The following is a 26,249-nucleotide window of genomic DNA, read 5'->3' as shown; positions in this document are numbered from 1 at the left end:
AAATTTGATATAATCCATGAGGGATTAAGAGTAAGGAATCCATGAGGGATTCAAAAGAAGACAAAGTAAGTCAAAGGATCTATGAGGGATCAAGATTAGAAGTATGAGATGAAGTAAGATGAGTATGAGAAGGCATGTTAAGTGTTAGAGATATAGTAGAACAAAGTAATAGATAGAGAAGAGCATTCATAGAGCATAGAAAAAAGGAAAACTATATATTACAAGCATAATTCAAACATTCTCATGAGAATGAGAGAATTCTAACAACAAAATGGAATACATTCTGACAAGAATTAAAATTAAGAAAAAGAAAAGAATAGTCAATTGTCCAACAAACTCGAAGAGTGAGGCAAGAACAATGGATCCTCTTTCATGCAGGTATGGAAAAGGTGATGAATAGGGACTGCCTTCATATCTTGATGATAGAGCCTTCGGGTTACTTTGTCTTTCACATGGTTATCCTTTGTTTATTCCTTGAAGAACCGTTTTGATTAATCATGTAAGAATCATTTAGTTTAATCTTGATTTGAAAACATGTTATGCATATATTTAATAGACATGCACTGATTGATGAGTTGTTAATATCATGTGTAAATTTTCATAATGATCAAAAGATCCTATTACCAAATATAAAATTTTAGGAACTTGTTGAATAATAAAAAGATTAAAAAAAGTTAGAAATTTGAGTCCACGGAACTACAAGAGCATAAATAGTGAAGTCAAACATTGTGTCATAACCCAATAATAGAATCAAATGGAACTCATATCACGATATTAAATACACCAACCTCATGTAAAAAAGGAATACTCATATTAGTCTAATTATTATCATAGACGCCTAGAACCCTAAGAAATAAAATTAAAAGGATTGAATTTTGATCTAAGTAGCTTATACCCATATATATGTTGGATTTGAGGGTTTCATTCGATTCCATTAAACACAAATTCAAATAAATATTCATAGATCCATATATGTGTTAGATTTGACGGTTTCATTCGATTCCACTAAACACAAATTCAAATCAAATATCAGAGATCCATATATATGTTGGATTCGAGGGGTTCATTCGATTCCATTATACACTAATTCAAATCAACTACAAAAATCGCATATAAGGAATGACTTAAAACAAAAGAAGTGGATCACTTGAAAATGTAAGAGGAAAAATGTAAGATGGCTTTGAATCATATTAGAGTAAGACAATATGGTTGTTATACTTGTTGCCTCCATCTCAATCGACAGCCATCCAAATTAAATCCTAACAAATCGCAATCTTCAAAAAAAATCTTAATTGGAAGAACACAAATCTAGATTTGGAGGGTTACACTTGCCGCCTCCATTGACCGGATACTAGTACATAAGGCAGTAACATCAAGATGATGTTGGACGTTTTTAATGTGATTATGTTACCATGCGTATAGGTTTCGTATTAAAACAATTACCATAGTTATAGGTTAATCTTGTGAAACTAGTTGACTAATTTTGAGGTTCAGTTCCCATTATACACATATCCAAATCTTTAAAATGGTTGATCCAGAATTTTTTTCACATTGACATAATAATTTTGAATAAATAAATGATCCTAGTATGTGTGGATCAACCACTAAGGATTATTCATTATGATAATTTGTCTTCAATATGAGATACAATTATAAACATTAGACCCAACAATTTGTAATGTGTTTTATGTATACATGTCAAAAACGAATTTAAAATTTTAAAATACGAACACGACAAAAATTGTAAAATTTATCATGGGTATCAAGCCCATCATCCATAAGTAAAAAAAAAATATAAAAATGAAAACCATAAAGTTTCAAAACTTATCAAAGCTGAATTCTCATTGTTATGTTTGATATAACCATAAATACAAAGTGATACATAATGTGTCTATTGGGTTTCCAGCACTGATCCTCTACCTACAATCTAGAGCACGTGTATGATATTATGCATTTGTTTGATTTAACTAATGTTCCAAAACAATAGCCATCAAGAAACTTCAACCTCCTATTTTCCTCCAAGGACATATTCTTCAAAGCTAAATCAAGGATATATTCTTCAAAGCTAAAAAGATAGTCTGTCCAAATGATCAATTATAATTAAGAGGTCATACTATTCAATTCTCATATAACATGACACCACTAGAAAATGGAATTTCACCGACGGAATCAGCGAAGGACGACATCCCTAGCTAAATTAGCAACTGATTTCATAGGGATTAGCGACAAAAATCAAATTAAGTGATAAATAAAGGAATCCGGATTTCAGTGATGGATCATCGACAGATTTGCTAGGGATTAGCGACAGAAATAATCCTTAGGTGATGTGCCCCCGATTTTAACCCTAAATCGGTCGATATTTTCTTTTTCCATATTGTTTATTCCTGCTTCCTTTTCCCTACTTCTTACTCCCGATTATTTCTCAGTTCCCCCCAAGGGACTGTCTCCCAAATAGAGACAGCCAAATCGAATCCCGCGAATAAGCTACGCCGCTCCATCGCCGACAGTCCATCCGTCGTCGGCAGGTCCACCCGTCTCCAGCCCCTCTTCGGCAGAGACGATCTCCGCCACTCCACAGTCGAATCCGTCAGGTAACCATATGTTTTTCCGATTTCTTGGACCTGGTTGTTTTCTGTAACATGTGTGGTTGTTTTCTGTAACATGTTCTCTTTAATTTCTTGGATATTTTGAATGTCATGAAAGTAATTTCTGAATACTTCAAACATTGATGTAAAACTTCAAAAATTGTTGTGAATAATTCGAAAATGGATGCTAAAATCTGGTACTATTTGTAAGAACAGATGGGGAAGATGATGCAAAAGTAGCAATACTCATTGATAATTTTTTAGGAGGAAAAATGGAAGGGGAAGGGTATAATGGGAATTACACAAATTTGATTGTTTAGAATTATTAATGTAACCTAATATAATTAATTGTTTAAATGTTAATTGAATCATAGCTATATAATAAACTAATAATGACCAAACTTTACATTCTTAAAGTTACTGGAGGTATCAAGAAAGGACGAGTACTTGGATTTGGCTCTGTTTCTGATCCACACAAGTTTATGGTGCCTTCTCAAGCAGCCCCAAGTACAAGTATAAGTCCAAACAATGTAGATGTTTGTTTTTACTTTTTCACTATTTAACTACTTTACTATAAACACCTCTAGCTGTTGGAATTCAATTTGGTAGTACATTGTTATTTGTAAGTTGTTATTTGTTGATATACATTTCCAAGTTGAAAGTAGGTTACTATTTGTTGATATATTTTTAGGTTGAAAGTAGGTTTCTATTTGTTTATATATATTTTCAGGTTGAAAGTAGATTGCCATTTGTTGATATATATTTCCAAGTTGAAAGTAGGTTGCTATTTGTTGATATATTTTCAGGTTGAAAGAAAGTTTCTATTTGTTGGTATATATTTTCAGGTTGAAAGTAGGTTGCTATTTGTTGATTTATTTTCAGGTTGTTATTTGTTGATATATGTTTTCAACTTGAAAGTATAGTACTTTAATTGAATGATATGACTTGGAGTTTATATAAGTATAAACTCAACTATTGTTTCTTTTAATTGTTTGTACTTTTTTTTTCAAGTTGAAAGTATGCTGCTAGTATTAATAATTTATGTTTTTTTTTCAAGTTGAAAGTATGTTGCCTTTTATTGGATATATGGTTTCATGTTTAATTATGTGTAAACTTAATTATTGTTGTTTAGTTGGTTTTTGTTGACCGTATTCGTAAGGAGATAAAGGATGTGTTTAGGGCGGAACGTGAAGAAATTGATGCCCAAAAACAAGAAATCACCAAGATTTATAATGACATCTTAAAACTCACCCAAGGAAGTAACCTACCCAACTAATTAGACTTTGATAGTTGATTTTTGTGATTTGGTTTCGATACTTTGAAATCAATTTAGACTTTGTCACTTGATTTTTGTGACTTGGTTTTAATACTTTGAAATCGATTTAGAATGACACTTGATTTTTGTGATGTTTTTCGATTCTTGGAAATCGAATATGAATCTTTATTTTGGTAGTTGAATATGAATCTTTAAATTAGCAATTGAATTTTAAATTTCTTTTATATAAAAATCGCATTTCATTTATTTAGAAAACTAATTATAAAAAAGTATTAGCGACGGATTTTCAACGGATTCGATGGGTTCCTTGAGACAGTTTAGCGACGGATTTCGAATGAATTACCGACGATTATTAGCGACGGATTAACGACGAAATCCCGGGTTCAATTGAGCAATGTGTGTCATCACAAATCCTTCACTGATCCGTCGCTGAATCTGTCGCTGGCAGTTAGCGAAAAAGGTTTTTTCGACCGACAACTCCGTCGCTGATAGCTATCAGCGACGGATTAGTTCTAGTAGTGTGACCCTCATATATGATCATCAAATAATAATATTTAAGGTTGAAAAGAAAATGTCATTTTCTCAATATAAATACTATTATAATCAAGGTTTTAGAACTCGCTACTCGGTACCTACTCGGGCGAATGGGGAGTAGCGAGTACTCGGGAGTACTCGGGGAGTACTCGGATTCGGTACATCATGTAGAAATATTTTTAGGAAAATTATATATGTAAAAATCATAAGTTAAAATCATAATTTGATTGAAATATATAACAAAATTAGATACATGTGAATACGTAAAAACTGAAATACACACAAATGTCGCACTTCATAAATAATTACTGAAAATTTAAGATATATATGTAGTAATAATCACATGTGTGTGTTAAATAATAAATCATTAAGTGCATTATACATATTGATCTTGAAATTCTTGATTTTTTTTTCTCTTTTTATGACAATTTTGACCATTTGACCGAGTTTGACCGATTTTGACCGAGTTGGCCGAGTTTGACCGAGTAGGCCCGAGTAATACCAAGTAGGCCCGAGTTAGAGAGATGTTGACCGATTTTTGACCGATTTTGACCGATTTTTGTCCGAGTTTGACTTAATCCGAGTTTTTTAGCTGAGTTCACATTACTCGCCTCAGTAGAGGGCCGATTCCAAGTAATCAGCCGAGTAGGCCGAGTTTTGCAACACTGATTATAATTAACATGTATCCAACGACTTGTTTGATTTACAAAATTAGCATCCAACATTTTAGACATAAATAAAATTTGTATATGGATTTAGCAACCTTGAATGAATACGTAGAGTTCTAATGGGAAACTAAAATTATATTTACTATTAAACTAACAGTAGAAGCTTGAGGAGATGAGTCAGATTTAACATTTTAATGGAATAAAAATGATTATATTATAAATCAAAATCAACTAATGAAGCTGAATTTTACAAACATTTGTACTTTATAAAGGGCATGATTTTATCGAGAAACATATTGTATTTGGGAAAGCTGATGAAGAGAAAACATGAAAAGGGTAACAAGTTTTTGCATATTTTTATTTCTTCTTATGGGTAAATGCATTGCTAAATTCCAACCCGCGCTTGGGAAATTTGTTGCAGGAAGAGCATGAAAAGGGTAATATAGTTTTGAAGAGCTGTATGACAAAAAAAAGAAACAAATTGTCTTTAAATTTATATTTCTTCCAATAAACCTTTTTTTCTATTGTATTACAAAACATAGAAAATATTGGCGATTTTAGTGTCATCGTGTATTTTTTGTAATTGGAACTAATATGTGAGTTAATGAGCTTATTATTTGTACTCTATATATTATATGATTGGTGAATGCAGAGTGCATGCATATATGTGATTGAATTATAAGTCAGTACAACAAAATGGCGAGGTCAAGGGGGTCGCGCCCCCTTCCAGGGTCCTAGGTGATGGAAACATGGTGTTCAAGATTAAGTTTCAAAACATAAAATCTTGAGTTTGCAACGGAAGACTTTTCATACAAAACTTGAAAAATCATAAAATCTGATAAAGGATCACATTACAAGAACATGCAAGAATTAGATCAACAACCATAGAAAGATAAGATTAACAACTTTTGTTGTTCTTTGGTCCTCCCAGGAGGTTGAACAATGATGATGACGTCAAGAACTCAAAGTAGAATCCCTCTAGAGAAAGTCCACCAACAATCTCCAATATTAGATGAATGCTAGTTCCACTCTTGATCATACAATCTCTTAAGCTTGAACACCCAAAAATGAATTCTGGTTTTCAAGAGAGTATGTATTCGCTTATTTTATCAACTAACAACTTAGATAGAGAATGAGAGAGTTTGTGAGAGTAAAATTTTCGTTCATATGCTTAAGCATATGGAAAAATGAAAGTCTTTCACCTGTTTAACCATCTCGCACATGCAAGAGTCAATCATGACTAATATAAAAGTCTCTACATGCATTGGACCACCCATAAAGGTGGTGTTGAGTGATTATACACGAAATCATGAGAGAGGGGAGGGAAAGTTAGTCAAACACTCATTCTCTCTCTTATTTAATACTCCAAGTCTTCTATTCTATAAAACTAGCTTTTATATTTTATAGACTTTCAAATATATATATATATATATATATATATATATATATATATATATATATATATATATGTGTGTGTGTGTGTGTGTATATATATATACACATATTTTTTTGAATTATTTATTTAATCTAACTCTCTAAATTAACTAAATAAATATCACACAAACTAAATCATATAGGAATTAAAGAATATAAGTACCAAAATTATAATGATTCATACACTCTTATGAATCATGTTTTATTATTATTATTATTATTGTTATTATTATTATTATTATTATTATTATTATTATTATTATTATTACCATGTAATAACAAATTCAAGAGTTCAAATATTTTAATATGAATCAAACTCATATACTAAAGTATTAATTTAAGTGTCTACTTGTTATTGGTGTGACCTATATGATCATATGTTATTAACAATATCATTTTATGATCATTCTTGATCATATAGACCAAAAATCTCCCACTTGCACAAGATTGAATTTTACAAGGATATAGACAGTGGTGAACGTCTAGCAACATTTCACTACCCCCAACAACACATGAAGAAGTGCCATTCAACAACATTCAATTCCCATAAGCCCAAGGCTTCAATTGATGTGACTAGGTGATGTATCAGTTATCCCTTTGTTTTGAACATCATGTTAAATATGAGACATGGATCACAATCATTATCATTTGGTTTTCAACTTTAGTCTGGCGCCTTAGATGTTTCACTCTCAACACATAAGAGGAAAAATCCCACTTTGACTACATACGCTTCTTATGTAGATCATATTATACCTAATGATTGCCTTATGACTGCCTGGTTAAAGAGCAGGGAGAACCATATTAAATCACAATACTCCTCATACTTGAGTCCCTAATTTGTATCTAGGGTCTAAGGATACAAATATACTACCTTGTTCAAGAATCACTTATGACGATGATCCATGAAGTGATCTTAAATCGGGTCATCTCCAGTACTTATTCCCAGCAAGTATTAATGAACGTGGTTGCAATCCTTTTGAAAATTTCATCTTGTAAAATTCAACCAATACAATTCATATTAGTCTTCGTTCATATTTGTTCCCACAAATATGATTCACTATGGACCTTTTAGAATAATTAGTATTATTCAAGGATTAAACATGCTAATATATAACATAACAAATATTAATGAAAGTATCATATCTCCATATATCAAATTCATTACATAATTGTTTCTTACAATGTTCCAATCATCCAAACACTAAATCCAAATCAAATACATTCAATAGAATAACGAAGTCCCAGAGCTCTAGTGTGATGCTTCTGCTTGGCTGGTGGTAATGGCTTCGTGAATGGGTCCTCCACGTTTTGATATATATGAACTTTGCGAATACAAACATCACCCTATTCAACTATATTTCGAATGTAGTTGAATTGTCGTTGGATGTGACTAGTTTTCTTATGTGATATGGGTTCCTTAGCTAAAGTGATGGCACCATTATTATCACAAAATATCTCTAGGGATCCTGAATGGAACGGACAACCCCTAGAACTTCAATGAATTTCTTCATCCTGACTGCTTCTTACGCTGCTTCCAAAGCGACAATGTATTTTGATATGTAGTAGATTGTGAGACCAAGCTTTGCTTGGTGCTCTTCTAAGAAATCCCCTCCATTCATAATGTATACAAAAACAGATTGCGATTTAGATTCATCTACACATGATTGGAAACTAGCATCCATGTAACGCTTTACACTAAGATCTTCTTCCACACCTCCATAGATGAGGAACATTTCTTTACTTCTTCGTAAGTACTTCAGAATGTTCTTAACAACAATCCAATGACCTTCTCCCAGCTTTTATTGGTATCTACACGTCATGCTCAAAGCATACAATATATTCGCTCTCATGTATACCATGAAATACATGATGAATCCAATTCCAGAAGCATATGGGATACCATTCATTCTTTCTAGCTCAACTTTTGTACTAGGGCACTGAGATGAGCTCAATATAGTTCCATGTGGTATTGGTAAGAATCCACTTTTAGAATTCTCCATCTTGAATCTCTTCAAGATTTTGTCGATGTATGCACTTTGACTTAAACCTAAAAGTCACCTTTATCTATCTCTATAGATCTTTATACCAAGAATATAAGTTGCTTCATCTTTCATTGAGAAACAGTTCTCAAGCGATGCTTTAACTCCTTTCAAAGAAGGAATGTCATTTCGAATAAGCAATATGCCATCTACATATAGAACTAGGAATGTGACATTGCTCCCATTAGTTTTCTTATAAACATACTCTTTGATTTTCTCATTGAAATGAATGTTCCAGCTCGAGATGCTTGCTTTAACCCATAAATAGATCTTTTAAGTTTACACACTTTGTTAGGATACCTTGGGTCAAGAAAAAACTCAGGCTGAGCCAAATATACATCTTCAGATAAGTGTCCATATAGAAAAGCTATTTTGACATCCATTTTCCATATCTCATAATCATAATATGCTGCTATGGCAAATAGTATTCTTATAGACTTGATCATAGCTGCTGTATAGAAGGTTTCCTCATAGTCAATACCTTGAGTTTGTGTACAACCTTTTGCCACAAGTGTAGCTTTAAATGTGTGTAGATTTCCATCCATGTCGGTTTTCTTCTTGAAAACCCACTTACTCCTTATTGTCTTACTATTTGGCGGAAGATCTACCAAGTCCCATCATTGATTTTCATCCATGGATTGCATCTCAGTGTTCATGGCTTCTAGCCATTTTTCGGATTCAGAATCTGAAAAAACATTATGGTAGTTAATGGGATCATAGGAATCCACAAGAAAAGTATCATCAATGAGAAATCCATATCTCTCTCATTCTAAACGAACTCTACCAGATCTACGAAGTCCTTGTGTTTCGTTAAGTTCCTCATCAATGACTTGTCAGGTTCAACAACTTCTTATTGGGTACTAGTTCCAAACTTTTGTACATTAAGCGGTCGTTCTTCCTGAAGTTCCGCATGCCTCCCACTGGCTTCTTCCATTAGAAAATTGTTTTCAAAGAATTTAGCCTTCCTAGCAGTAAACACTCTGTTTCACCAGGAATATAGAAGTAATATCCTATACAATCTTTAAGATATCCCACAAAAATGCACTTAGTAGATCTGGGATCTAATTTCTTAGAAGCTTATTGTCTTACATAAACTTCACATCCCCACACCCTTAAGTAGGACAATGATGGAACCTTCCCGTGCCAAATCTCATAAGGTGTTTAGTCTACTTTCTTGGTTGGAGCCATATTCAAGATACAGGTTGTTGTTAGCAAGGCATAACCATAACGACTCAAGTCGTCAGTCAAGGTGATGAAATACCTTTCACCATTTCTGGACATGGTCTTGAAAGGTCCGCATACATCAGTATGTATGATTCCTAACAAATCCTTAGCTCTTTCACTTGAACTAGTGAAAGGAGCCTTATTCATCTTTCCACATAAACTAGATTCACATATATCTAATGAATCAAGCTCACTTGCCTTTAAAATACCACTCTTTTGAAGTTGGCATATACGTTTCTTGTTTATATGTCCAAGACGACAATGCCATAGATAAGAATCACTCAAATCATATTTGAGTTTCTTGGTGTTAGTATGGTATCCAAGACTATTGTTTAGTGAAGTATCTAGATTTACTTCATATATTCCGTTAAGAGGTCTAGCCTCAAAATAGAATATGTCATTCTTATAAACATAAATAAAATCATCATAAAAACGATAAGTAAAACCAGGTTGTTTCCAACGTGCAATTGAAATTATATCCCTAGTCAAGCTAGGTACATAAACAACATTATTCAATGTTAGTAGGAGTTGGATCATCGGGGATAGGAGCATCAATGACATACGCTTTCTTTTCTGGCATGAGGACAGTTCTCCAATTTCGGTGCCAGTTAAGAAAATTTGTATGGTTAAGTTTCTCCTTCTCAAGGAGTGATCGAAGGTAATTGTTGTGATGGTTTGAATTCTGGGCCATCTACAAAATTTAACAAAGTTCATGTAGTATTTTCAATGTTTTAACCTTTTAATATTTAATACCTCTTTGTTTCCATAAACATTAATTAATCAAAGTCTAGGATCCAACATTGCAAATTAAATAGTCGGTTAGGTAACCTTTATCACATGATTTATTTCAACAAGGTAGGTAATGAATACCAATTACATCTAAATGTAATTCCTAGTTGTTTGGGATCCTTAACAACCTTTTGTTAATTGGAATGTTTGATCCCATCTATGCCTCGAGTCGCTAATGCTTAGGTGACCTTTATCACAAAAGATTCTCGATCAAGTCATCCATCTTAAAAGGCGTGTGGAATTGACACATAACTAGTGGTTGGGTGACTTTTATCCCACCAGAAATTGCAAAACTACCTCAAAAATCAATAGATAAATCCAAGCGGTTTGGTGATGTTTATCCCACAAGGACTATACAAGTGACGAGTGAGTGTCTTTTAAGAGTATGGTATAGACTTGCATTTTAAAGGGATTTATATGTTTTATAATCCTAGTTTTTAAAAAACATATTGTATCATGTATATTGCATGCATTCAATAATACATGGTACATTTTAAAAAAAATCATACTTTCTCATTATTGGTTGATTTGACTTAAACATTTAATATCTTGTATTAAATTTTGTGTTTGTGTGTTTGGAACCAATTTTAGTCCTTTACTAACCTTTTATTATTTTGGACTTTGGAGTTTTTCACGAGTTTAAAATCTTTATTTTAACCAATTTTGCTTATTTTCAAAACCTTAAGATTTTAAAATAAAACTCTATTTTATTTGAAAATCCGATTTTAACATCTTATGTATAAAAATTATTGTTTTGAAAAATAACAAATTCCATGATGATATGTGTTTAGTTATTTGGTTGTCTCGCATGCAAAATCCTATTTTCATCCATACAAGAAAAATAACAATATATACAATCATCACATAAAAATGAGTGCATAAACCAAGCCAAAACTATGTGATATTTGATGTGAGCCATACATGAAATATCAAGTCCTTTTCCTAAGGGGCATTAGGGACCAAAAAAAATATTCAAGAGTGGTTGTTGTTGAAGCTCCCATTTGCAAAGACATCCAATGTATGTGTAACACCCCAAATATCAAGGCGAAAATTTTCATTTTTAAAATCAAGTAAAATCATTGTTTTCAGATACCATCCAAATCAAAACCATTCATCTACAAAACATTGTTCTCAAAAATAGAATTTATATATCAGAGTGTCCCTTAATCAATATCATCAAAACTAAGGGGATGTGCACGTTCACACATTCGCCTTGTCTCGATCATCTGAAGTACCTAAAACATTAAACTAAAACTGTAAGCCCAAAGTTTAGTGAATTTCCCCCAAAGTACCACCACACAAATGGATAACATATACAATCATGCATGATGGGTCCACAATCTCCCAGTTATATTGCCCTACATATAATATACTGGGTCCACAACCTCCCATTTAGATTACCCTGACCCACAACCTCGCAGTTGGTTTTCGATACATATCGCATACTGGGTCCACAACCACCTGGTTGGAGTACCCAGGCCCACAACCTCCCAGTTGGATTGCCTTTGGTTTGTTGATAAGCAACATAAAGCAATACAATCTCAACGCATCCACGCTATGTCCACATATGCATTAGATAAACATATAACCAGTCAACAGACAAACAGGCAGATCTACAGATCACTACCGCATAGCAACATCCTATATACCTGGATACAGATATAACAGATCACTACAACATAAAAAATCCTATATACTAGGATACAGATCTAACATATCACTACAACATAATGACATCCTATATACCAAGGTACAGAACCAACAAATCACTACAACATAACAACATCCTATATACATTGATACATAACCAAGTGGGCCGACATTGGTGCCTTCGACCCATAGTACAATGAGGGAAACTCACCTCTTAGTCCGACCAAGTAGCTGAATAGGTCTATGTTCCGAATATCAGCTCTACCCGTAACCTACATGTCCTAAACACTAGCTAGGGCACAAAAAGGGAAAATAACACCCAATCTCGTGCAAGAGCCAAAAAACACTCAACTATCTTCTAGATCTAGCATCTATACTACTCAAGGGACACTAGAGATCCACAAGTTATGCAACTTTATGGATTTCAACCACTACATCATCTTGAATATGAAGGATTAAGCATAAAAACCTAGATCTTAGCTTGTGGACTCACAAAGAAATGAACTTGAAACTCACAAAAGGTCCATAAGATGTGCAAATGCTTGGTGGTGAGACATGAATGCATAAATAATGGAGTAGATGCTCTTCCTCTTCTTTTCCTTGCGTAAAATAACCACAAATAAGCTTCAAGATCAAATATGGATGCTAGGGTTTCAAAGGGGAGTGCAAAGAGGTGATGGAGGCTGAGGGTGGGCTAAACCTAGCCCTCACTTCCTTTAAATACGAAAATAAAACCCCCAAAATTAGGGTTTCTCCTAGTCAGTTCTGACATCATGACCCAATATGTGCTCACGTCGTGAGATCAAAAGTGATGTGCGTACTCATTAAACTCCTTACGACGTGACATACATTCCTCACGTCGTGAGTAGGGTTAAATCCTTTGAAGTTTTAAACTTAACAATTGCTCACCAAAACTGAATGTTACAATTCTTCCTCACTTGAGCTAGAATTGGTCCTTGAAGTCTGTTGCTGTGAACAAGTCTGGGTATTGTTCCCGCATCTCTGCCTCGACCCATTCATACAATCCTCCTCGAAACCCGTTCCGAACTAAAATTCGGCACTTTCAGGCGACTTCCTTCCCATACTATATTTAACCCATTCTTAGCAAAACTTATGCACCCCAACCGATAATGAATCCTTGAAGCACTAACTTTTAACACTAAAGAAACCATCACAATCTTCCCAAAATATGGAAATCGAATACCTCGACTAACTCTCAAGAAAGCATAACCATCTCGGAACACGGTCAATATGACTTCATTTTACAATCTGAACCATACAGAAACCTTCCGACTTCGAATTACATTGCTGATACCATTGACAAAACAAAACCCTTGACTACTCATTGTTGTTGAACACTTCATTCAATAACAAGGCAACTCCCAACACAAGTCTCATCTAGATAACCGCTGTAGAGGAATACGTACAACGCCAACATATTCCACAAATTCCTAGCTATAAGACCTAACTTCTAGCGAGAACCATAGAGCCGGGGACTCTTAAAGCTATTACCACCGAAACAACTCCTTCAATGCGCTTCTCGGGACCAGGAACCCATCAGTGCTAAAATTTAGAAACCATACTCCCGAACTGATATTCATCCATTCATTAAACCTACCCCATGCCTATTACTAAGAACACCACTAAACACGTGGAACAAAATACTCAAAATACACCGATCATGAATTTTAACGAATCCCAGATCTAGAAGTTATACGAAAAATCTTGAATACACCCTTGACTCCCTGACACGTCATTACCACCCTGCTCCTACGAGCAAAGATGATCAATCCAAGAATTTTCATGTTGTATCCAAATCCTCATCAGCTTAGGTCTACCCCCACCTGGAAAATCACTCAAGACGTCCACAATGAACTTCATGTCTTGAGGTTCCATAACTGTTACCCATCATTGATAAGCAAAATCCTAATAAATAGCTCGCAAAAAAATGAGCTCTATAAGGCAAACACTCCGCAAGAGACTTTTGATGCACAGCTGATACTCACAACAACCCTTAACTACCCACATGTTCCAAGCCGGCTAGTCAATGAGTCTCCCGACTCCCACTATGCACTGACGCGCAAACATGCCAAGAAAACCAACTATCCGAGACCTAAGAGCCTCAAACAATTGAATATCGGATCCGACCGATATGAATCATACAACCACTGGTTCATAATACATTCTGACACCTTTTAACCACTAAACAATAAGCACATGGTACTAAGCTGATCTTGCCACTATTCCATCACTGTCCTGAAGACTCACGACCAACACCACAAGGGCCTAAAGGTACTCAACAATCAACCTGAGTCTTACCTATCTATAATACGCAATCCCTTTCACAACAGGATGCAATCAGTGAAAAATCAGATGAAAACTGTTGGATTAGGTGTCTAAGTTCATAACTATTTCTGGAATGTACTTGACCCGATTAGCATGGGCCATTTGGGTTGCATCACATCATGCATTCGGATAGACTAAAAAGAGAGAAATAACACTTATGGTTTATTAATATATTATAAGTTCTACTATATTAATAGTATTATTTAATTAGTATTGCTCAAGAATTAATTTGGAATTAATTAAGTGCAAAGAAGACTAATTAAATATATGGGTTGATTGTGTAAATCATCCATACTTGTATAGTGGGCTAATGCTCCATGGATTATCAAGTTGGGCTAAAACCCATAGGATGCTCCATGGATGCTCCATGGTTGGTTATAGAACCCATGGGTCATGGAAATGAAAAGTCATGACAATTAGGGTTTACATGGTGTAATCCTAATTGTAACACACTATATAAGCATCACTTTGTTCACCAAAATTGGCCACTAAGCATACAACTGAGGGCTAGCCGATTTCAAGAAGTGTATCATTTCTCTCTAAGTCATTCCAAGTGCATTTGGTGTTGTGTGAGACATTTGAGGCATCAAACTTGAGGTGCTAGGCTCACAAGGTTATCAAGGAATCCAAACTACTACAAGGTATGATTTCTTACCATCTTTTATGATTAAAAGTACCCCATGTATGCTAGATAGGTTATGAACCTTGGAAAATCAATTTTGCATGTATCATCGATAAAACATAGATCCAAGGTTTTTAGTGTTGCATGTACACCATAGGAGTGTTAGAATGCTCAAAACCCTTCAGTGGTATCACAGCCTAGGCTTGTTTGTTTGATACTTGATGCAAAATTGTGAAAAAACTCAATTTTTCTGCATTCTGCTGCATGAACTCACCGAGTCCATTGAGGGACTCGACGAGTCCATGACTAAAATCATCCTACTTGTCGGGTAGGTTCATGCACTCGACGAGTAGGAGTCTCAGAATGAAGATTTTCGAGTTTTGCTGCTGGAAATGGACTTGAAACATTACCCTAAACTCTTTTGGTGTTATAAAACTTGTTTTAGATGGTGTAATGGTTATGCTAATCCATTTTCAATAGCTATTATCAAAATTTCAAGTTTTATATGGTTAATTTTATAATTCTTGAAATTGTTGATATGAACATTCATGAACTTATGAGTTTAGAGGATCATAGGAATTATTTGTAACTTGCTTGTTAGTTTAATTCTTGATCATTATGTGTTTTAGTGGAATCCATAATTTGTCCTCAAGTTATGGATTACCAAAAGTCACACTTTTAAAGACCATTAAAGAAACACATAGGTTACATAAAATGAAAAGTCACTCATTTTATTAAACCATTAACTCATAAGTTATGAAAGATGAAAAGTTTTGAAAGTTACAAAACTTGCCCTCAAGTTTTGGAACATGTAAAGTCACTTTAAAAACTTTAGTTCCAACCCCTAGAATTTTAAAAGTTAAAATTCAACCCTTATACTTTATAATATTATAAGTTTAATAATAATTATATATGTATAAGAACAAATTCGTTTTACCGTTAGTAGGCGTCATTCACGAAGCCGGTCTATAAGGGGGTATAAGGTTCATATGATTCTTGAAGTTTTGATATGATATTCATGTTGAGTTATTGTTAGATCATAGGAATTACTTGCTAAATAGTTTAATGATTAATTCTTGATCAATTATGTGTTTTAATGGAATCCATAATTTGTCCTCAAGTTATGGATTTCCAATGGTCACTTTCTTTAATGTACATTTAAAACACATAAGTTACATAAAAATGAAGAGTCTTCACTTTTATGAACCATTAACTCATAAGTTATGAAATGAAAAGTTTTGGATAGTTTCAAAACTTTCCCTCAAGTTTTGGAATTTTTAAAGTCACACACACATTAATTCCACCCCTTAGGATTTTAAAAGTTAAAATTCAACCCTTATACTAGTATAAGATTAATGGTTAATATTTATATATGTATAAGATCAAGTCGTTTTACCGTTAGTAGGCCTCATTCACGAAGCCGGTGTATAAGGGGGGTATAAGGTTGTTGCCTATAAAATGACATATTAATGGGTGTCCACTCTCACCCACCGATTCCTTGATCGGTGGAGGGTCGTTAGCCGAACGGGCAAGACAAGGACTTCAAATATTCATTAAAAGTATGATGAATATATAGTAACTAAATGTTTTTTATAAATTCCCAATCTCAGTTACTTTAGGAAAATGTGAATAAGGTGCTTACCCATGAAATTACACTTTGCACTTTGATTAAGTCGTTAGTGGAGCGTGTGTGGTTAACCGGCAAACTAACCTGGACTTAACAAGGTAAGCAAAGGGTGACTTAATATTTATCATAGTATCAGTGGAGTGCGTGTGGTTAACCGACACATTGATTGAGGGGTAAATATTAAGGGTACCAAGTAATTTGCATGGTTACTTCACACCTTGTTTTGTGATCCTCGACATCCCAGTCACAAAACCTGAAGGGCACACTCGAGATTGAAACATGCCATTGAAAAAGTTCAATGAATCTCAAAGAATCTAGGAGTTTCAAAACCAATTAAAACCTAATAATTTATTTCGTTTTTCATGGTGGAAATTGGTGAATCTTCATTCACCTACCTTCAAATATTTTATAGATTGGATTATGGCATCCCTCTTCTAAGTTATAAAATATTGTGTTGGGTCCTAGCCTTAGTACTACATTTGGGTGTTTTTATTAAGGACTATCTTTATATCTAATCTAAACTTGTCTTTCTTCCATTCAAATGTCTTCCAACAATGCTGCTTCTAGCTCAAACCCTACTGGCTCCTTCTCTCTTATGAACCTTTGTGGGAGAGTCATATTTGATGGATCCAACTTTATGGATTGGATCAGGAACATCAGGATGGCCACTCGGTATGAGAACAAAGAATATGTTCTCGACAAGGAGCTTAAGGTACCCGAGCCAACTGCTACTCCTTAGGAGATCGCTGAATATGAGGTACATGAAAGAGATGCTACTAAAGTGGCATGCATCATGCTGGCCACTATGACAGCCGAGCTCCAAAAGTCCTACGAGGACTATTATCCTTTTAAGATGCACTAGGATTTGATGGACTGCTACCATCAGAGTGCTCGTCAAGAGCGATACAAAATCATCTCCTCCGTGATAACAACCAAGATGGAGGATGGTGAACCCATCATGGGCCACATGCATAACATGCAAAGGTATGTGGACCGTTTGATGAAGCTAAATGTGAACTTCCCCAAGGAGTTGGCAATTGACATCATTTTGCACTCTTTACCCTCGTGTTATGATCAATTCCGCATAACATACCACATGAACAATGATGAAGTTACACTCAGCAAACTTCAAGGACTTCTGAAGACCGTGGAAAGTGGTCTCAAAGGTAAGTCAGTTGTTACTACTCCTACTCCTACTGCGGCCCGTGTCTTCGCAATCGGGCGAGGCAAAGGAAAGAAAAGGAAGAACCCTTCGAAGGGTACCAAGGGAAACTCCCTTGATGGCTCATCTTCAAGTGGAACCAAGAAAGGTTTTGTCACGCCTTCTTCTGACCCAAAAGAAGCTGAATGCTTCTATTGCCATGAAAAGTCGTAGTGGAAGTGAAACCGCCGAAAGTACCAGCAAGATGTGAAGGATGGGAAAGTTAAACCCAACCATGCAGGTATTTACACTATATTGTCTAATAACTCACCCCATTCTAATTATTAGGTCCTTGATACCGGTTGTGGTATTTATATTTGTTCTGATTTGCAGAGACTAAGAAGAAGTGAGAATTTGGAGCATGGGAATATAAACTTGATCATGGGGAATAGGAAAGCCTCACCTGTCACCAAGATTGGAGTTTATTCTTTGTTGCTAAGTAGTGGGTTTACATTAGATTTGAAAAAATGTTGTTACTCGCCTGAAATGGAAAGAAATATTATTTCCTTTCATGCTTTGTACAAACAAGGTTTTACCTTTCGTTTGATAATGAATGTGGTAGTATTAATGCTTTCTTTAATAATGTTCTTTATTTTAAAGCATTACCATGTGATGGTGTGTATGAAGCTGTGTCGGTTGTAGATAACCTAGGAAATAATTTATTGTGTATCGATTCATCCACTAGCTTGGATAAAGCATCTTTATGGCATTGTCGTCTTGGACATGTAAGCAAGAAACACATAGGCCAACTCCAAAAGGATGGAGTCTTGGAGTCATTTGACCTAAAGTCAGATGATAGTTGTGAATCTTGTTTGCTTGGGAAAATGACAAAGTCATCCTTCACTGGTACTTGTGCTAGGGGTGAAGGTTTGTTGGACCTCATACACACTGATTTGTGTGGACCCTTCAGAACCGCCACAAGAGATGCTAACCGCTTCTATGTGCCTTTTACTGATGATTTTAGTAGATATGGATATGTCTACTTAATCAAGCATAATTCAGAGACCTTTGAAAGATTCAAAGAGTTCAAGCAGGAAGTGGAGAATCAGTTGGGCAGGAACATTAAGATGCTTCGATCCGATCGAGGTGGTGACTATCTTAGTACAGAGTTCCTTGACTATCTTAAGGAATGTGGGATTGTCTCACAATTAACACCTCCCAGGACACCACAGCTTAATGGTGTGGCTGAGAGGCGCAATCGAACCTTGTTGGATATGGTTCTTTCCATGATGATTCGAGCTTTGCTACTAATCTCATTCTGGGGGTATGCCTTAGAGTGCCACCCATATCCTTAATCTAGTCCCTACAAAGAATGTTGCCAAAACACCTCATGAGATGTGGACCGCAAAAGGTCCTAATCTAGACCGTATCATGATTTGGGGTTGCAAGGCTTTCGTGAGGCGCGAGTCTCACGATAAGCTCGAACCTCAAAGTGAGAGGTGTATTTTCATCGGCTACCCACAAAGATCCTTTGGTTACCTCTTCTACAGACCTAGTGATAATGTGCTCTTTGTAGCAAGGTGAGGAGTCTTTCGAGAGAGAGAATTCATACGCCAAGGAAATAGTGGGATGCAAATTAACCTTGAAGAACTTCAAGAGGCAAGTGGTGAAGGAACCTCAAACCCTAGCAATCAACCTGAGGAGGAAACTCTTGTTGATCCGACAGAAGAGTCTGTACCTCTGAGGCGTTCCACGAGAGTTAGGAATGCACCTGAGCATTACTATGGTTTCCATATTACTTTGGAAGGTGGTACACTTATCAGTGATAGCACACTGGTGAGTCTGGATGAACCTAACAGCTACACGGAAGCCATGGCAGGCACTGAGGCTGCTAAATGGAAAGAGGCTATGGACAGCGAGATAGAATCCATCTATGACAATCAAGTTTGGAACTTGGTTGACAATGTACCAGGTCGCAAGACAGTCGGGTGCAAATGGATCTTCAATAAGAAGACCGACATGGATGGTAATGTACACACTTATAAGGCGCGACTGGTTGCACAGGGCTTTTCTCAAACTCCGGGAGTTGATTATGATGAAACCTTTTCACCAGTAGCGAAGATGAAGTCTATTAGGGTTATGTTAGCCATTGCTGCATTTTATGATTATGAAATATGGCAAATGGACGTCAAAACTGCTTTCCTTAATGGAAAGTTGGCTGAGGATGTTTACATGAATCAGCCAGAGGGTTTTGTTAGTACAAAGTACCCTAATAGAGTCTGTAAGCTTGAGAAATCCATCTATGTATTAAAGCAAGCACCTCGCAGATGGAATATTTGCTTCGATGAGGAAGTTAAAGAGTTTGGTTTTACGAGGAGTGAAGATGAATCTTGTGTATATGTCAAGGCTAGTGGGAGTGTAGGCAGCTTTTTGGTATTGTATGTGGATGACATACTACTCATAGGAAATGACATCCCAACTCTGCAGGAAGTTAAGTCCTAGCTTGGGAAGTGTTTCGCTATGAAGGACCTTGGAGAAGCTGCCTATATCCTAGGGATAAGGATTTTGAGAGACCGGAGTAAAATACTAATTGGACTTAGTCAGAGTACCTACTTGGATAAGGTGCTGAATAGGTTCAGCATGCAGAATTCCAAGAAAGGAGAGTTACCGATTCAGAGTAACGCCAGACTGAGTAAGACTCAAAGCCCGAGTACAGAGGCTGAGATAGCTGAGATGATTCGAGTAAATTATGCTTCCGCTGTAGGCTCGATCATGTATGCTATGACTTGTACTCGTCCTGATGTGGCCTTTGCACTGAGCATGGTCAGCAGATATCTGGGGAACCCTGGCAAGGCTCATTGGACTGCGGTAAAGAACATTCTCAAGTACCTGCAGAGGACTAAGGACTGGGTCCTTACCCTCGATGGGAGTGATGACTTGAGAGTATTGGGGTATAGTGATGCTAGCTTTCAGACTGATAGGGATAATTTCCGCTCTCAGTCAGGCTGGGTCTTTACCTTAAACAGAGGAGCAATTTCTTGAAAAAGTTCCAAGCAGGAAACAGTAGCCGATTTAACTTGCAAATCAGAGTATATAGCGGCAAGAGAGGCAGCAAAGGAGGCTATATGGCTAAAGAACTTCATTGGAGACCTTGGAGTTGTACCAGTTATAAAGGAGCCTATTGATATTTTCTGTGATAGTGAAAGTGCAGTTGCCTTAGCCAAGGAACCAAGGGATCACGGGAGATCCAGACACATCGACAGAAAATACCATTACATCAGACATCAAATAGAAGAAGGACTCCTTGTGGCAAAGAGGGCATCATCGGATGAGAACCCGGCAGATCCCCTCACGAAGGGATTGGCCAGAGTTAAGCATCTCCAGCATGCAAGACTTATAGGGCTGTAGAATGATATTAGTTTTACTAGTTAGATAGCTTTGAAATGTGTAAAGTGTAATTGACATTTGATGATGAATAAAAGGTGTATTTATTTATGAGTAAAGTGTTGCTATCTTTTTTCAATTGTTTACTATCGTTTCATTTTGCATGTTTTGACTTCCAGAGTAATTATGTTATTGTAATTTCATGTTATTCAAATTCTCCATAGTCCGTCATATGTTGGAAGTAGATATGAATCAAGACTATCATGGGTTGGCTTGTAGAGGTCTAAGATGTTGGACATAAGTGGTGCTACAACACTCATGAGTGCTCATAAGTTCTGAGTATTGGATTGAACCCATGCTCGCTGGTATCACTTCATGGAATTTATCTCGAGTGATCGCGAGACAGTAATATCATATAAGTCTTCAAACCAAGAGATATGACTTGTTGCCTATGAGTTGGTTATGCATTGATTGTACGAAAACGCAATGGTAACTCAATGTTATAAAACGTGCCTTTGTGTATGATTCAACAAGTAGTAGAACAAGCATATGAGTCTAAGTTTATATGTTCCTTCTTGGATTAGAAGCAATATCTAGGCCCCTCGATGATTTTGTGTTGACCCATGTACCGGGCCCGGTCAGAACTATGTTGATGTGTTCAATTAAGTTCTATGTCAAACAAATCGGAAATCGGGAAACAAAATACTGGACAATAAGTAAGACATTGTTCCATGTATTTGTCTGGCTGATATCTAGAACAAAGGATTATATGATCACTTATCTAAAATGGCGTATCATCATCATCTCTGTTCCGTGAGACCTTGAAAGAGCTACGATTGCTGATAGGTTCCGGTAGTCATTCTTGCAGTTATAGGTATTAGACTTATCCAAGTGGGAGACTATTGGATTAGGTGTCTAAGTTCATAACTATTTATGGAATGTACTTGACCCGATTAGCATGGTCCATTTGGGTTGCATGGCATCATGCATTTGGATAGACTAAAAAGTGAGAAATAACACTTATGGTTTATTAATATATTATAAGTTCTAATATATTAATAGTATTATTTAATTAGTATTGATCAAGAATTAATTTGGAATTAATTAAGTGATCAAAAGAAGACTAATTAAATATATGGGTTGATTGTGTAAATCATCCATACTTGTATAGTGGGCTGATGCTCCATCGATTATTAAGTTGGGCTAAAACCCATAGGACGCTCCATGGATGCTCCAAGGTAGGTTATATTACCCATGGGTCATGGAAATGAAAAGTCATGACAATTAGGGTTTACATGGTGTAACCCTAACTGTAACACACTATATACGTATCACTTTGTTCACCAAAATCAGCCACTAAGCATACAAGTGAGGGCTAGCCGATTTCAAGAAGTGTACCATTTATCTCTAAGTCATTCCATATGCATTTGGTGTTGTGTGAGACATTTGAAACATCACACTTGAGGTGCAAGGCTCACAACGTTATCAAGGAATCCAAACTACTACAAGGTATGATTTCTTACTATCTTTTATGATTAAAAGTACCCCATGTATGCTAGATAGGTTATGAACCTTGGAAAATCAATTTTGCATGTATCATAGATAAAACATAGATCCAGGGTTTCTAGGGTTGCATGTACACCATAGGAGTGTTAGAATGCTCAAAACTCTTCAAATACGTGATAACGCACAATGAGAGAATGAGATAAGTGGTTGCACTCTTGTTCCAATTCGAGCCCTACAAACAAATTAAGAACCACGCCAAAATTGGATTCTACCCAGATCCAACGCCATAACTGAAAAGGACAAAACAAAATTATCCTAACATCTGAACATCCAATAACTAGGAATGGTTGCTGAATTCGAGCCTGCTATGAAGAATAATTCCACAACTAACCATTGGGGGTACCATTACCTAGAAACCAAAATGTACAATGTACAAAATGAAAATATGTAACATCCCAAAATTCAAGACAAAAAATATCATTTTAGTTAAGTTATTATATAAAACCATCAATATGAAAACATTCATAATAATATCTCACGTTAAGACCAGAGTGTCAATAGTCCAAACATATGATCATAAAACCCGTAATCCCAAAGATCTCATGTGCGGAAAACAAAGTGCGATCAAGCCGGCTCCTTTCCTTTGAAAACGAGTACCTAAAACCAAAACTATAAACCGTAAGCACGAAGCTTAGTGAGTTCCCCCACCATACCACATACCATACAACAAACATACTGTCCGGCAATTCTGGGGCGCCCGACCTACCCATGTAAAGCATTTCTGGGGTAATAACCAACCCATGTCAAGCAGTTCTGGGGTGCTGACCTACCCATGTCAAGCAGTTCTGGGGTGCTGACCTACCCATGTTAACTAGTTATGGGGTGCTTAACCTACCCTGCAGTTTATCTGAACTGGCTATGGGGATTATTTCACCCCTACTACTACCACACAATAACATAGCAAGACATATTGTCAGGCATATCTAGGGTGCCCGACCTACCCTTTGGTCCTAACGAACGTAACACGGGGACTACTCCCCTACTACTACCTCTATCACATAATAACATATCATAAACATATTGTCATGAATATATGGGGTGCCTGACCTACCCTTTGGTCCTAACGACCGTAATACGAGGACTATCCCCCCTGCTTCTAAAATGACATAACATCATATCAGGCTAGCACATAAACCACATCAGGTTGTAGCAAACCTAGATAATTATCACCAAGACAATCATCTAACATACAAGTCCTACTAGTGGGCGAAAGTACAATTCTCTTGAAACATCCAATGACCAAACACCTATGCGTCTGACATCCGTATGCTTCTGGTACCGTTCCCAAACAGATGATAAAATCACTATACCCAACGATACATGGGAGCTAGCCCAATGAATTAACCACAAACCTCTCACACAATACCCCAGAGCCGATCTCGACCTCAACCCTAAATAACATCCAAACACTTGGAACTCTCTATACGAAATACAATGCCTCTTCGAATCCAATAACAACTAATGGTATGCAATTGGCATATGATATTTCTTGAAATTATAATCCACATAAAAGTAGAGAAATAAACCCATGAATACACTTACCCAAAACTTAGTGATATTTCAAAGCAAATACAACTGTTGATTAAGAGTAGTTACACAATAATTTCATTACAGAAAAAGGGGAATTTCAAATTACATATCAGCGATATATTGCAGCTCGATCTTGACTTCATGTGGAAGTACATACGATGAATCATGAGCAGCCCTAACCTCTATGCGGGGACAATTTTCCCTGATATGACCAGGCTGATGACAACGATGTCATAACTCTACATCTAACGTGCATTCTTGACGATTGTGACCCTTCCACCCGCACCTGCCACACTTAGACCTGCTACGAACATCCTTTTGTACCCCTTTGTCCTTCGTGCAACCGCCACGACCCCTCGAATCTTTGACACTTGATGCCGCCGCACCTAACTGCTCGGTTTGTCGACACAGACCATATTCCCACTTCCTCTTCCCCAAGTGTCGCAAGCCATGCTTTAACTCCTTTCAAAGAAGGAATGTCATTTCGAATAAGCAATATGCCATCTACATATAGAACTAGGAATGTGAAATTGCTCCCATTAGTTTTCTTATAAACATACTCTTTGATTTTCTCATTGAAACGAATGTTCCAGCTTCGAGATGCTTGCTTTAACCCATAAATAGATCTTTTAAGTTTACACACTTTGTTAGGATACCTTGGGTCAAGAAAAAACTCAGGCTGAGCCATATATACTGTGACAACCCGAAACTTTTCCCGTTATCCTTACCCAGTTTCCGTTAATAAAATTTGGGTTTTTATTTAATTCCGTCGAATTTCTTAATTTGGGAAGGACCTTAAGTTTTAAATAAATAATATGAATTTTATACGATTCGGAATAAACCGGGAATCACGCGAAAAACTTGAAACTTCCTCGAAAATCACCGAGTTCACGGTCAAGACGAGTTTAGGACCGTAAACTCGTGTAGACCGTAAACCCGTTTACGGTCAGGTGGACCCCCCTTTTGACCGAGAACTCTACCCTATATATAGAGTATTTGGCCTTCATTTCACACTCTTAACACTTCAAAGGCTTTCTCTCTCTCTACTCTCTCTCTACCTTCATCGAGTTTCCTCGAAGATCTTCAAGTTATCTTCAAGAATCCTCAAGAACACCTTAGTGTTTTGGACCCAAAACACCTTTCTTTGCCTTCAAATAGTAAGTATCATCCTCTTATACTTATATCTAGTTAGGATTCTAGAGTTTTGCCTTGAAATCGTCACTTTTCCAAGAACAAAAGGTGTTTACGGTCTAGTGTATCTCCTTAGACCGTACACCCTTCAATGACCGTATATTCATGGGCCGTAAACCCATGAACCGTAAACCCATGGACCGTCAACCCTTATAAAGGGTGTTCTTATAGCCTTTACCCTTCCTAAGGCTAAGCATGGTCCCTGGAATCCGATGCCTTTTATTGAAGCCCTTGAAAACCATCATTTGTGCAAGATTTGATGAGTTTACGGTTGAATCTCCTTAGACCGTGAACACCATGACCGTAAGGTCATTAGACCGTGAACTTCATGACCGTAAGGTCTTTAGACTGTGAACCCAAGAACCGTAAACACCTGAGACAGTGAACACTTGGACCGTGAACTCCAATGGTCATACCTCTTTGACCGTAAACTCTAAAGGGTGGCCATATACCCTAGTTATGCAATCATATGTGATTGTATCCCATAAATCTTAGAGTTTCCTAGCCAATAAGGGTGTTACCCTTCTTATTTAGTCGTCTATACACTAAATTCATACACATACATGTCTATATGTGTCTATTAGGAGCATTGTGTGCTCAAGGTTACACCTGGCACTCTGCACTCCTCTTCCAACCACACGTC

This window comes from Lactuca virosa, chromosome 3 (genome assembly GCF_052849685.1).
Source record: "Lactuca virosa cultivar CGN04683 chromosome 3, Lactuca_virosa_CGN04683_v6, whole genome shotgun sequence".
NCBI classification, from domain to species: Eukaryota; Viridiplantae; Streptophyta; class Magnoliopsida; order Asterales; family Asteraceae; genus Lactuca; species Lactuca virosa.
The sequence above is the reverse complement of the archived record's forward strand: the minus strand, read 5'-3'. Positions refer to the sequence as shown.